The sequence below is a fragment of the Halichoerus grypus genome, chromosome 10 (genome assembly GCF_964656455.1).
Source record: "Halichoerus grypus chromosome 10, mHalGry1.hap1.1, whole genome shotgun sequence".
Lineage (NCBI taxonomy): Eukaryota > Metazoa > Chordata > Mammalia > Carnivora > Phocidae > Halichoerus > Halichoerus grypus.
This window is the reverse complement of record NC_135721.1, coordinates 127,754,374-127,765,843: the sequence shown is the minus strand read 5'-3', so window position 1 is coordinate 127,765,843 and position 11,470 is coordinate 127,754,374.

The following is an 11,470-nucleotide window of genomic DNA, read 5'->3' as shown; positions in this document are numbered from 1 at the left end:
CACACCTCCAAATACACAGTGGGCACACAACACACTCAACACACACAATAACATCAACACACGTGTCCGGGCCCCCGACACAAACACCAGACCCGTGACACACACACACACACTCATAGCCCACACCCACAGGCACCGACCAACACAGAAGCACGTACAGCCCCAAACCAGACGCACAGCGCAGCGGCACAGACAGACACATGTGGATACACAGACAGGTGGATACACAGCCACACGTTCCGCACGGACCTGCCGTGCGAAGCCCCCCCCCGGCCGGCCTGCGCCGCGACGCCCACCTTGGACGACGAGCAGCCCGCCCATCTGAGATCACCTCACATCCCTCCCTGCCCCGCACTCCGCCAGCACTGGCTATTCAGGCTGGGCTTGCGATTTATCAATTAAAAAAAAATCGTTTCCTCCCTGACAACAGCGTAAACCTGTCCATAAGCCCCCTCGCCCCACGCGTGACGAGCAGCCGGGTGGGATACATCAGGTACACGGAGAGGGCGGGGCCTGAACCCAGCGCCCGGGGGTAAAGCCTGGCTCTGCGCATCCTGCCCCTTTCTTCCCTGTGCCTCCTCTTCCCCATCTGTGAAATGGGGGCAGTGACAGATATAAGAATCAACGAGCTGGTCCAGTACAGCTCGGTCCTCATTACTCTAGGAGCAAGTGTTCATTCGCTCCCCAGGGGCAACTGGCGTTTCCAGTTTTTTCACCAGGTTTCTGGGATCCTCCCTCTGGGCGTCCCCTGTTGGACTTCTAGCTCCCCGACCGTGTCTGTCTTGCTCCTCGATGTTGCAGCTGAGTAGATGCTGGTGGAATGAATGAATACATGAATGAAAGAATGAATGAACGAACGAACCAGTCCCAGGCCCTGTTACAGCTGGCCCAGCTCCAGAAGGCAGCGGGAAGACTGTTTGGCAAGATCAGGTCCTCAACAGGGAGGGCTACGACCAAAATGCCTGCAGATTCATTTCAGGGGGTGAGGTTCGCTGCTCTATGCGGTGCAAAGTCAAAGACATTCTTGGAAATCCTGAAATTGCTCAAAATGCACTGAAGACTTGTCCTCCCACCCCGTGTCTTCTACTGTCCCCCTTGGTATGTGCTCCAGCCGCACTGGCCTCCTGGCTGTCCTTTGAACACATCAGGCACCGTCCTGCCTCAGGGCCTTTGCACTTGCTGTTCCCTCTGCCTGGAATGCTTTTCCTGACCCTCAGATAGCTGCATGGCTCCGTTTCCCCATCTGTGCCATGGGGAATATAACAGTTGTGTTGAGAAAGAACGAGCTACTCCTGTAAAGGCTCAGGAAAGGGGATGGGCTGTCAGAGCGTATTGCTAGTGTTGGAATGGGTGTTATTTCCTTTCCCAGAGGGAATAACTCCTGCTTCCTGTCTCTGCTCAAATGTCACCTTCTCCACGAGGCCGCTCTTGACCCCACCCCACCCCACTGCTGAAAGTAGCAGCCCCCCCCCCCCCACAGCTCTAGTCTATGGTCTGTTTGGTCACTGCTCTCCACAGCTCTCACCGCCACCTAACCTTGTTCTTTTATTTGTTGCTAGTCTCCCTTATGAACTCCCTGGGGCTGCGGTCTTGCTTTATGCAACGTTGTAACTCCAGCACCTAGAACACTGCCTGGCACACAGTAGGTTCTCAATACATATCTGCTGAATGCATACATAAAGAAACGCAAGAGCATAGAAAGGAATGGAAGGCTCTAGAACAGACCAGAGCACTCAATAGAACAGGAACAATGCAGTGGAATGGACATGATACACCATGGCAACCCAACATGACCCAGCGAAGCCAGGATGAGCCTCAAGGCCTCAGTGGACCCCTGGTGGGAGCCCCAGGTTCCCTCCTGGCAGAACCCCCACCTAAAACTGTGACCCAGGCCCCAATGGGCACCATCGGGCAGGTGGCTAAGAGCTGCATCTGGACTAGGGAGTCTTCCCATGCCATCTCCCTCTAGCTATCCTAGTCCGTGGGCTTTTCTGCCCACGGGTCTCTGTTCCTGTCCAGCCGGACAGGTCAGGGGTGGTTTCTGGTCTGGGCACTGGGGCACTGGCTCCTGTCTGGGGTGATTCCTGCTGAGTCACTGGCTGAGGCTCTGAACAGCATCCCATGGGCCTAATCGTGCTGGGGGTAGGGGACCACGGCCAGAGGGATGAGACACTACGTCTATGCGAAGGGTGGGTGCTGGGCTGGCCACAGCCTGCTTCTCCCCCTCACCGCTGGCTTCTGTTTCACCTCTCCCCACTGCGTGGCTCTGAAAGGACCCAGCCCCCTCCCAGGCCTGACCAAGGCCCTGGCTAGCCTGCTGGTATGAAAGAGAAGAAGAGAAGTCTTAGGGTACCCCCCCTACCCAGAAGCCCTCCATGGGGGAAGCTGTTCCCTACTCGACAGATTCAGGCCTGACCTTAGAAGCCTTCATTCACTTGGGGGGTGGGGTCCTGGCCCAAAGATTGAGCCTCTTGTCAGGGTAGGGTTGAGGTAGGGGGATCCTGTCTGTCTGCCTGGACAGTTGAGGTCCCGTCTCCAATCGGAGCATTATCTTGGCACCTCTCTCTCCCTGGCCCTCACCGCAATCCATCACTGAGATAGGGCAATTCTCTCCCTAAGTCTATCTAGAATCTGACCATGTCTCACCACCTCCATTGTCCCTCTGCTCAGGACCCTCCCCAGGGGCTCCCAACTCTCAGAACAAAAGCCAAAGCCTCACTGTGGTCTGCTCGATCTGCCCACCCCATTTCCTCAATGACCTTATCCTACCTCATCTACTCTGCTCCAACCACACTGGTTTCTTTGCTGTTCCTTGATTATGCCAATCGTATTCCTGCCTCAGGACCTTTGCACTTACTGTTCCCTCTGCCTGAAACTCTTTTCCCAGATATTCACACAGCTCCCTCTTTACTGCCTTCGAATGTTTGCTTCGCATCACTTCCTGAAAGACATCTTCCTTCAACCCTTGCCCAACATGAAGACCACTCTCTCTGGCATTCTGGCTCTTCCAGCTGTGCTTAATTCTTCCCTCCTGACCCTTACCACCACACGTTGTACGACGTATTCATTGGTGCTTGTCTATCTCCCTTGGTACAATGATAGCTCCACGGGGGCAGGGAGATTGTCTGCTCTGCTCACTCTTTTATCCCATGTGCCCAGAGCAAGGTCTGGCCCACAGCAGGTGCTCAATATATTTTGGGCAGATAAATGAGTGGTTGAGCTGGAGAACTTGAGAAGCGGAGTAGGAAGAGCACATTTTAAAGCACAGGTGCTCAGGGAGAGTCTCTCTGAGGAGGTGACATTTAAGCTGAAGCCTGAGGTTGAAAAAGCACCAATCCCTCCGAGTGTTCATGTTCGAAGCAGAAGAGATGGCAAATGCAAAGGTCCTGAGGCTGGAACCTAATCAACAAACTCAAGAAATAGAGAGAGGATCATGAAGCTGAGTGTAGTATGTGTGTATACCCGGGCCAGAGGGCCATTAGGCAAGTTTGGGGATTGATGTTGCTGCCTGTAACCCAGCGGGCGCAAGAATCCCATTCCGACACCCCAAGACCCCCTTAGTATCTGACTTGCTCCTGCCTGATGGTTTTCTGTCTGTCCCACCCAACAGCGGCCACAACTGGGATCTCAGCTCTCCGCCCACTGCCCCCCCCTTTCCTCCACCCACCTCCCCCCTTTCCCGCCTGATGCTGCTGGGGACGGGAAACTGTGACTCAGGAGTCTGGAAGACAAGGGGCCTCCCTCCCGCCTCCCTCCCCCTTCCCTCCCTCCACATCCGGGCAGGCAGGCGTCTGGGCGGGTGGCTGGGCAGGAGCCGGGCTTGGCTCACACCAAGGACCCTCCCACCTGACGTTCGACTGGGCTCAGGCCAAGGGTGTCCTCCCCTGGGCAGGGCAGACACTCCACGTGGATTCCTATTGGCGGCAGCGGGAATAAGAGCAGCCGTCCCGACCGGGACCGTGCAACCTTGCCGACTGCGTGTGGTGATTATCCCCACTTTCCCGGGGAGGAAACTGAGGTCCAGAGAAGCCGTCACACTTGCCCGGGTCACACAGCAGACCTGGCGCCGTGGGGGTATGGTGCCCACAATGGCTGTGCCCGCTTGGCAAGTCCAAGGCCGCCGGCAGGCTGGGTGGAGCCGAGCCTTCACCAGCGGAGACAGACCGCAGGCTTCCCCAGGCACCTCCCAGGCAGGGCTGCTGACCTGGCCTCGGATCCCAAAGTCCCCCAACTTCAGAGCTGGGTTCTCCCTTCTCTCACTAACCCCCCAACCCACACACACTCACCAAGAAACAACTTGACCAAGAGTCCAGGAAGGAAATCACCCAGCAAATGAGACACAGAGCACTTCCTGGGGTGCCTTTACCCCCTCCCCATTTCCTCCATCAGCAGCCTCCTGGCCATCAGGCAGTGACCTCAGCCAGACAAGGTCACTTAATTTTGCAGAACATGAAACATTTTCCTGGCCTCCTCTGAGAAAGGCTCATGGTGGTTCAGAGTACGGGCTCCAACTGGATCCTGACTGTCTGGGTTCAAAGCCCAGCTCAGCCACTTCTTAGCTGTTCAATCTTGGGCAAGTGTTTTCCCCTCTCTGGGCCTCAGTTTCTCCATCGGTATAGTGGGGCTTATAATACCTTCCAGTGCTGATTTGCATCTTGAACAAACCAGTGCACACAGCAAGTGCTCAGCAAATGTTCCCAGGGTTCTGCACATTTGCAAGCCTGAGTCTGTGCCGAGTGGAGCAAAGCGGCTTGGGCGCCCCACCCTGTGCCCACACTGAAAGCTCATCTGTGAAACTCCTCAGTCAGCCCGTCCCTCCCGCTTGAGTTACATGCCCAAGTTCGATTTTTATTCTCTGGCGTCCACTTAACAAGCCATAGTTATTATTCTTTCTGGCCTAAAATACAGTGTGGTTTGGGGAAATTAATGGACCCAGAATACTTTCCCTTCTGATGAGGTGGCATCCCTAGCATTTCTGGGAAATGAGGCACTGTTTTCCCATCCGAAACATCCAGTGTCATTATGGACATGGGACTTTGAGGTGGATGCCACTTCCAGCTTGGGCCGCCCACCCCTGCCAGCCCCCCAAGCCCGACTGGAGAGGAGATTCTGCGAGTCCCTGACTCCCCGCTGTCCCCCCAGCCCCACCTAAACCAAGAGCATGAGATCTCACACCTGGAAAACACCCTCCCCCTCGTGTCAGAAGAAATATAATGAAATATAACGATAACAGCAGAGGCAGACTTCTCGTTTCATCCTTATAAGCACCATTTGAGGGAGTTTCTCTCCTTAGCACCATTTGACGGGGAGACAGAGGCTGGAGAGGTGAACCAGCTTGCCTAAAGTCACACAGGCAGGAAAGAGCAAGGGGGATTGAAACCCAAGCGAGTCTGAAGAGAAACGCTGGCTTTTACCTTGTTCCTCAGTTTCCTCTATACATGGATGGAAGACCGCCTTGTTCTCACGCTCCCTCTCTCTCCCATTTCAGCTCAAGAGCGTTTGGAATCCAACAAACCCAACTTCATTACTTCTTACCAGTGTGACTTTGGCTCACGAATTCCACTTTCTGAGCCTCAGTTTCCTTAGCTGCAGAATGGGGCAATGCAGAGCCTCCTTCATGAGCTGCTGGTGAGAATTCGCCAAGGTCGCGGACACTTGAAAACGCGCTTAGCTGGCAGTTCCTCAATAAATTAAGCATAGAATGACCACATGACCCAGCAATTCCACTCCTAGGTATATACCCAAATGAACTGAAAACAGATGTTCAGACAAAAACTTGTACAGAAACGTTCATAGTAGCACCATTCACAATAGACACAAAGTGGAAACAAATGTCCATCAGCTGATGAATGAATAAAAAATGTGGTATATCCATACAATAGACTATTATTCGGCAATAAAAAGGAACAGAGCTCTGATACATGTTGCAACGTGGACAAGCTTGTGAAAGAAGCCAGACACAAAAAGCCACACGTTGCGTGATTCCGTGAATGTGAAATACCCAGAGGAGGCAAATCCATAGAGATGGAAAGTAGGTTAGTGGTTTCCAGAGGCTGCAGAGGGGGAGGGAACGGGGAGTGACTGTTTAATGGGTACAGAACTTCCTTTCGGAATGATGGAAATGTTCTGGAACTGGATAGTCATGGTTGCACAATATTGTGAGTGTACTGAATGCCACTGAATTGCACACTTCAAAACGGTCCATTTTCTGTGTATTTTACCATAATTTTAAAAAAGTGCCTAGCACAGTGCTTGGTGGACAGCAAGCACCCAATGAAAGGCAGCCACGATTATTAACATTATTTCGGGAGAATCTCATTGGACTCAGGGCTTGGGTTCCAGAGTGGGCGTGTGAGACCGAAATCGAGTCAAAACCACAAACCACAAAACACAGGACCTCTTTTCCCTGCTATTCGTCAACAGCACCCATGCTTGGGTCCCTGTGGCCACATTTTCCATGCCACGTGGCAGCCAACAGGTGACTCTGGGTCATTGTAATTATGGGGAAAGAAAGACAATACATTGCATAGGCCCAATACACGGAGACTGTGATGCCACATAACAGTGAGTGTTAGGAAGAATGAAAAGGGGCGAGTTTAGCCAGGGTCATCAGGGAAGCTTCCTTGGAGGAGGGGACTCACGGAACCGAGAGGATCTCCAGCTGTGACCTGCACAGCCCTGCATGCTTCACCCCCAGGCCCCTCAGCCCCACCAGGCTCTCCCTTGTTCACTGAATTCCAGCAACACCTTCTCACTGTCCTGCTTGCTTTGTCCCCAGGGCCTTTGCACTTGCCGATCACTTTACCTGGAGCACTTTTTCCATATCTGACCCAGACGAGCTGCTTCTCTGCTGACTTCTCATATGTCACCTCGTCAGGGAGGCCTTCCTGGACTGCCCTGTCCTAAGGGGCCCCTGAAATCACGCTCCATCACCACCCCTGCTTTATTTCCATCTTAGTACTTTTCCCACTCGAACTTATCTTCTTTACATGTCTATTATCTGTCTCCCCTGCGAAACCATCAGCTCCACGAGAGCAAGGCTTTTTGTCTGCCTTGTTTTCTGGTGTATCCCCCGGTGCCCCATGCCTGGCAACTAGCAGGCCTCCAGAAATATCTGTGGGAGTAAAGCACAAATCAATAAACGAATGAATGTGTGAGTGAATGAGTGAATGCATGCCTCTTTGTAGAGGGGACGGGGCTCAGCTGAGAAAGGGGCCAAGAATTCCCCAAGGGCATGCAGAGGGGGAGAGGGCTGAGTCCAGGGACCCCTCGCAACCCAGGCCACACCCAGGATATCTGTGAGGGGCTTGTCGATGAGGGGTTGTGGCCAAGCTAGTCCTGGTGACCCCAGGCACATCTGTTTCCCTCTCTCTGGACATCCCCTCTACTCACACATCTTGGAGGTCCTGTCGCCCCAGCTCTGTGGCTCACATCCTGATTGTGACAGCCTCCGGCACTGGGTGACCCACAGGGACTTCCCCAACAGGTGACGGCTAGAGCAGGGGGAAAGTGCAAGGCAGCTGCCAGGCTGGCCCAGGATTCCCGAAACTGCCATCTGGGAATTGAGTGGAGGGCGAGCGTGCCCACATCAGAGCAGCTCTGCCAAAGGCTCTCCCCCAGCACGGGAGGCCCCGGCCCTCCGTCAGGACGTCCAGACCGAGTGCTCCTGGACAGGTGGACACACTTCTCTGAGCCTCCATTTCCTTGTGGGTAAACATGGGTGATCATTCTCACCTCACAGGACTGTGCCAGAAAGAAATGGGGCAGAGTGAACAAGATGCCTCCCACGGGGCCCGCCATAGGATACACTTACACTAACAAATATATTTTTTTAAAAGATTTATTTATTTATTTATTTGACACAGAGAGAGAGCGAGCACGAGCATGGGGAGCGGCAGGCAGAGGGAGAGGGAGAAGCAGACTGCCCGCTGGGCAGGGAAGCCTCACGCGGGACTTGAACCCAGGACTCTGGGATCACGACCTGAGCCGAAGGCAGCCGCTTAACCGACTGAGCCACCCAGGCACCCTACACTAACAGATATTACATAGGATATACTTATACTAAAAAAAATTTATTTGTTGCTTATCTCAAATTCAAATTTATGTGGGCACCTTGGGTCTTTTATTGTTGTTGATCTTGCTTTTGTGTTTGCTAAATCTGTTCATTATGGTTTTACGGTTCAAAAGTTCCTGCCTCTGAGAACATTCTTGCTCCTGTCTCAGGCTCAGGCCGTTGGGGGCAGCCGAGGCTTGCAGAGGGAAGTGACTCACCCAAGGCCCTCCGGGCCCGTTGCCTGAGAGGCCAGGCCCATCCTCACTCCCAGGAAGGTCCTGTCCTCCATATGATAAAACCCACCCCAGCCTGACACGTGGGACCCCTCCGAATCTCAGAACAGCCCCGCCACGCTAGGACAGCTGTCCTTCCTTGGTGCCAATGAGGAAACAGGCTCAGAAAGGTGATGTGACTAATGCAAGCAGACAGGGCCGCTTCCTGGACGCTGCTCCTCATCCTGGGGCAGAGTCTGAGGCCCAAGGGCTGCCGCTGGCGGAGCTCCAGGCTCGGCTCTAACTGCGGAGTCCCACGGCCCCAGGCCTGCCCTCCCAGCCACCGCCGGACGAGGACCCGATGAGGAGTTACTCAGCCCCAGCTTAACTTCGTGGAGGAAATTCCTCCCCCTGGCAGCCCTTCCGGGGACCCCACGGCTGGGAACTGCCTCCCCCAAGGCCTGCTCACCTCCTGGCAGCGCCAGCACATGTGGAAACCCAGGCTCGGCCCGAGCTGGCCGACGGTGGGTGGTGCGCGGGGCTCGGGCCGCAAGGCATCTCGTTCTGTCCTTCAGCAAGCATCCACGGGGGTCCATTCCAGGCCCGGCCCCGGGCCCCTCTCTTGTGTTGGTTGCAAGGAAAAGTGGGTCAGATGAGGAGAATTTACAAAGCCCAACCCACAGCTAGGCACTCGCGTATCTATCCTTCTCCTCTGAGCACCTACTGCGCGCTTAGCACCAGGCAGAGTCCTTTTTGTCCTATGAGGGCGACAGGATCACCCAGGAAACCAGAATGAAGAGACAAGGCAGTCGATCAAACTGGCTAACGACCATGGAGAGCACGTGCTTTGGTGCTAGAAGTCTCTCATGTAATGCTCATAAGGACCCTAAGTGGCACAGCTGTGACCATCTCTGTCACACAAAGTGGGGAGAGAGGACCAAGGCTGTGCCACGAGGATTAGCACTGGCTTTCGTATCGCCCACATTTAGGGAGAATGAGCGATGACAGATATACACCAGAAGCATGTACCGGGCACTGGGGACATGATAGTGAAGAAAAGAGAGCTAAAACTCTACACAGGACCTGGGTTTAAGTCCCAGCTCTGCCACCTGCCAGTTGTGTGACCTGGGGCAAGTAACTTGACCACTCTGAGCCCCGGGTTTATTTTCTGAAAAAGTAATGACAGTTCCCACCTCATGGGGGCCTGAGGATTTAACATATTCCTCCCCGTCAAGTGCCCAGCACAGGGCCACACTAACAGCTCAACACGTACTATTCTTCTTTTCAATCTCCCCTTCTCAGCTGAGTAAACCAAGAGTCCGAGAAGTTATGACACCTGCCCTGCATGAAAAACTAGTTAAGGTAGAACTTGACTCCAGATGTCCAAAGGACTGAGAGGTCCCCTTCTTCAGGAAGCCATCCTCAGTCTATTCCAGCTCAGAGGGGTCCAGCTCCCCAGCCCCTGTCCTGCTCCTGGCACAACCTTTAATGTCAGTCTCCAAGGCCCTACGAGGACACCCTCGTGCAGTGTCCAGGAGATCACCTGCATCCGAATCTCCCCTCAGTGCTGCCTCCATGGGCCCCACCCCCAGTGGGCAAACACCGCTGTGTCCATGCAGGGCCCAGGGGTCTGCATTTTAGTAAGTGTTGCTGATGGCTGCTACACTAGGGCCTGATGCAGCCAGCTAGGCCCGGAGCAGGGCTGAGATGGAGTCACCGAGGCCCAGGTCAGAGCACGATCCAGGCGGGAGGTGGGCTGCTGCAAGCGATATTTCCTTTCAGACAGGACGGAGAGGGTGGGAGGGGGAGGCAGGGCAAAGGGAAGGAAGGAAGGAAAGAAGGAAGGGAGGGAGGGAGGGCGAAAGAAAGAGAGAAAAAAGGAAAGAATTCTCATCTGGCCCAAGCTAGCCCAAACTGAGTGTGGGGCCAGACCACAGGGCTCTCATTTCTCCCCTGATTTTTCTGCCAGAGGCAGGAAACCGTCTCCCTTGGGATGATCCGAAATAGCTGAGTTCAAACACTAGGCTGGGTGAGAGGACTCGAGGCAGGGGGAGGGGCTGACACCAAAGGGCTCTGTGGAGTCCAGAGGGTCAGGGTGCAGCCGCTGGCGCCAGCTGCCCTGGGTTCAAGTCCCTGCTCTGCCCCTTTCCGCCTGGGCGACCCTGGATTTGGCCTGTTTCTCACCCACAAAGCAGGAACCAGCACAGTACCAGGCATGGCTGCATCTAGGTATTGAGAGGTCATCCCCAGGACTTGCTTTCTGTCCATTTTTGCTGGCTCCTCTCAGTCAGATTCTCCCCTCTCACGGAGGCAAGATGAACGCCACACTCCAGGCTGCCACCCAAGCAGCAACCCCAACGGAAAGAAAGGGCTTTGTTCCTTATGGCTCCAGCTAAAATCCCAGGCCAGCCTCTCATTGGCTGAGAAGGTGCAGCGCTCTAATTGGTCAGTGCTGGGTCACATGCCCCCCAGGATGGAGTTGGCTCCACCCAGAACCCCTGGACTGAGGATCAGAGGCGAGGAGTGGGTGCTGGCGAGGAACCAACCTTTGAGGATGCTTGGAGGGGGTCAACAGACTGGGCCAAGGCTACCTAGAGCTGGCCTCACTTCCCCTCCACCCCTGCCCCTCTCCCATCTCAACCTCCAGGAGAGGAAAGGTACCAGGATGATTTACACGACACTGCAGTAAGAACATTCAACTCCTCACCTCAGCCTGTCTCCCTGTCCTGCACTGTCCCCCCCCCCCCCCGGCCCCTGCCATCTCCTGGGGCCCTGAGAGGTCCATGGACTTGTCCAGGGCTACATAGCTGGGAGGGGCAGCCAGGCTCTAGACCTCGCTGGCGCTGCCTGAGTGCACTCAGGCTGGATGCAGGGCTGGTTCCTGCCAATGGGGCCTGGGCAAGCGTGGAGGGAGGCAGGCCTCCTGAGAAGGTGGTCAGAAGTCTGAACCCAGGGCGCCTGGGTGGCTCAGTTGGTTAAAGCGACTGCCTTCGGCTCAGGTCATGATCCTGGAGTCCCTGGATCGAGTCCCGCATCGGGCTCCCTGCTCGGCAGGGAGTCTGCTTCTCCCTCTGACCCTCCCCCCTCTCATGCTCTCTGTCTATCTCATTCTCTCTCAAATGAATAAATAAAATCTTAAAAAAAAAAAAAAGAAGTCTGAACCCAGCTCTGCCCCTTAAATCCAAGTGATCCCAGGCAGGAGTGA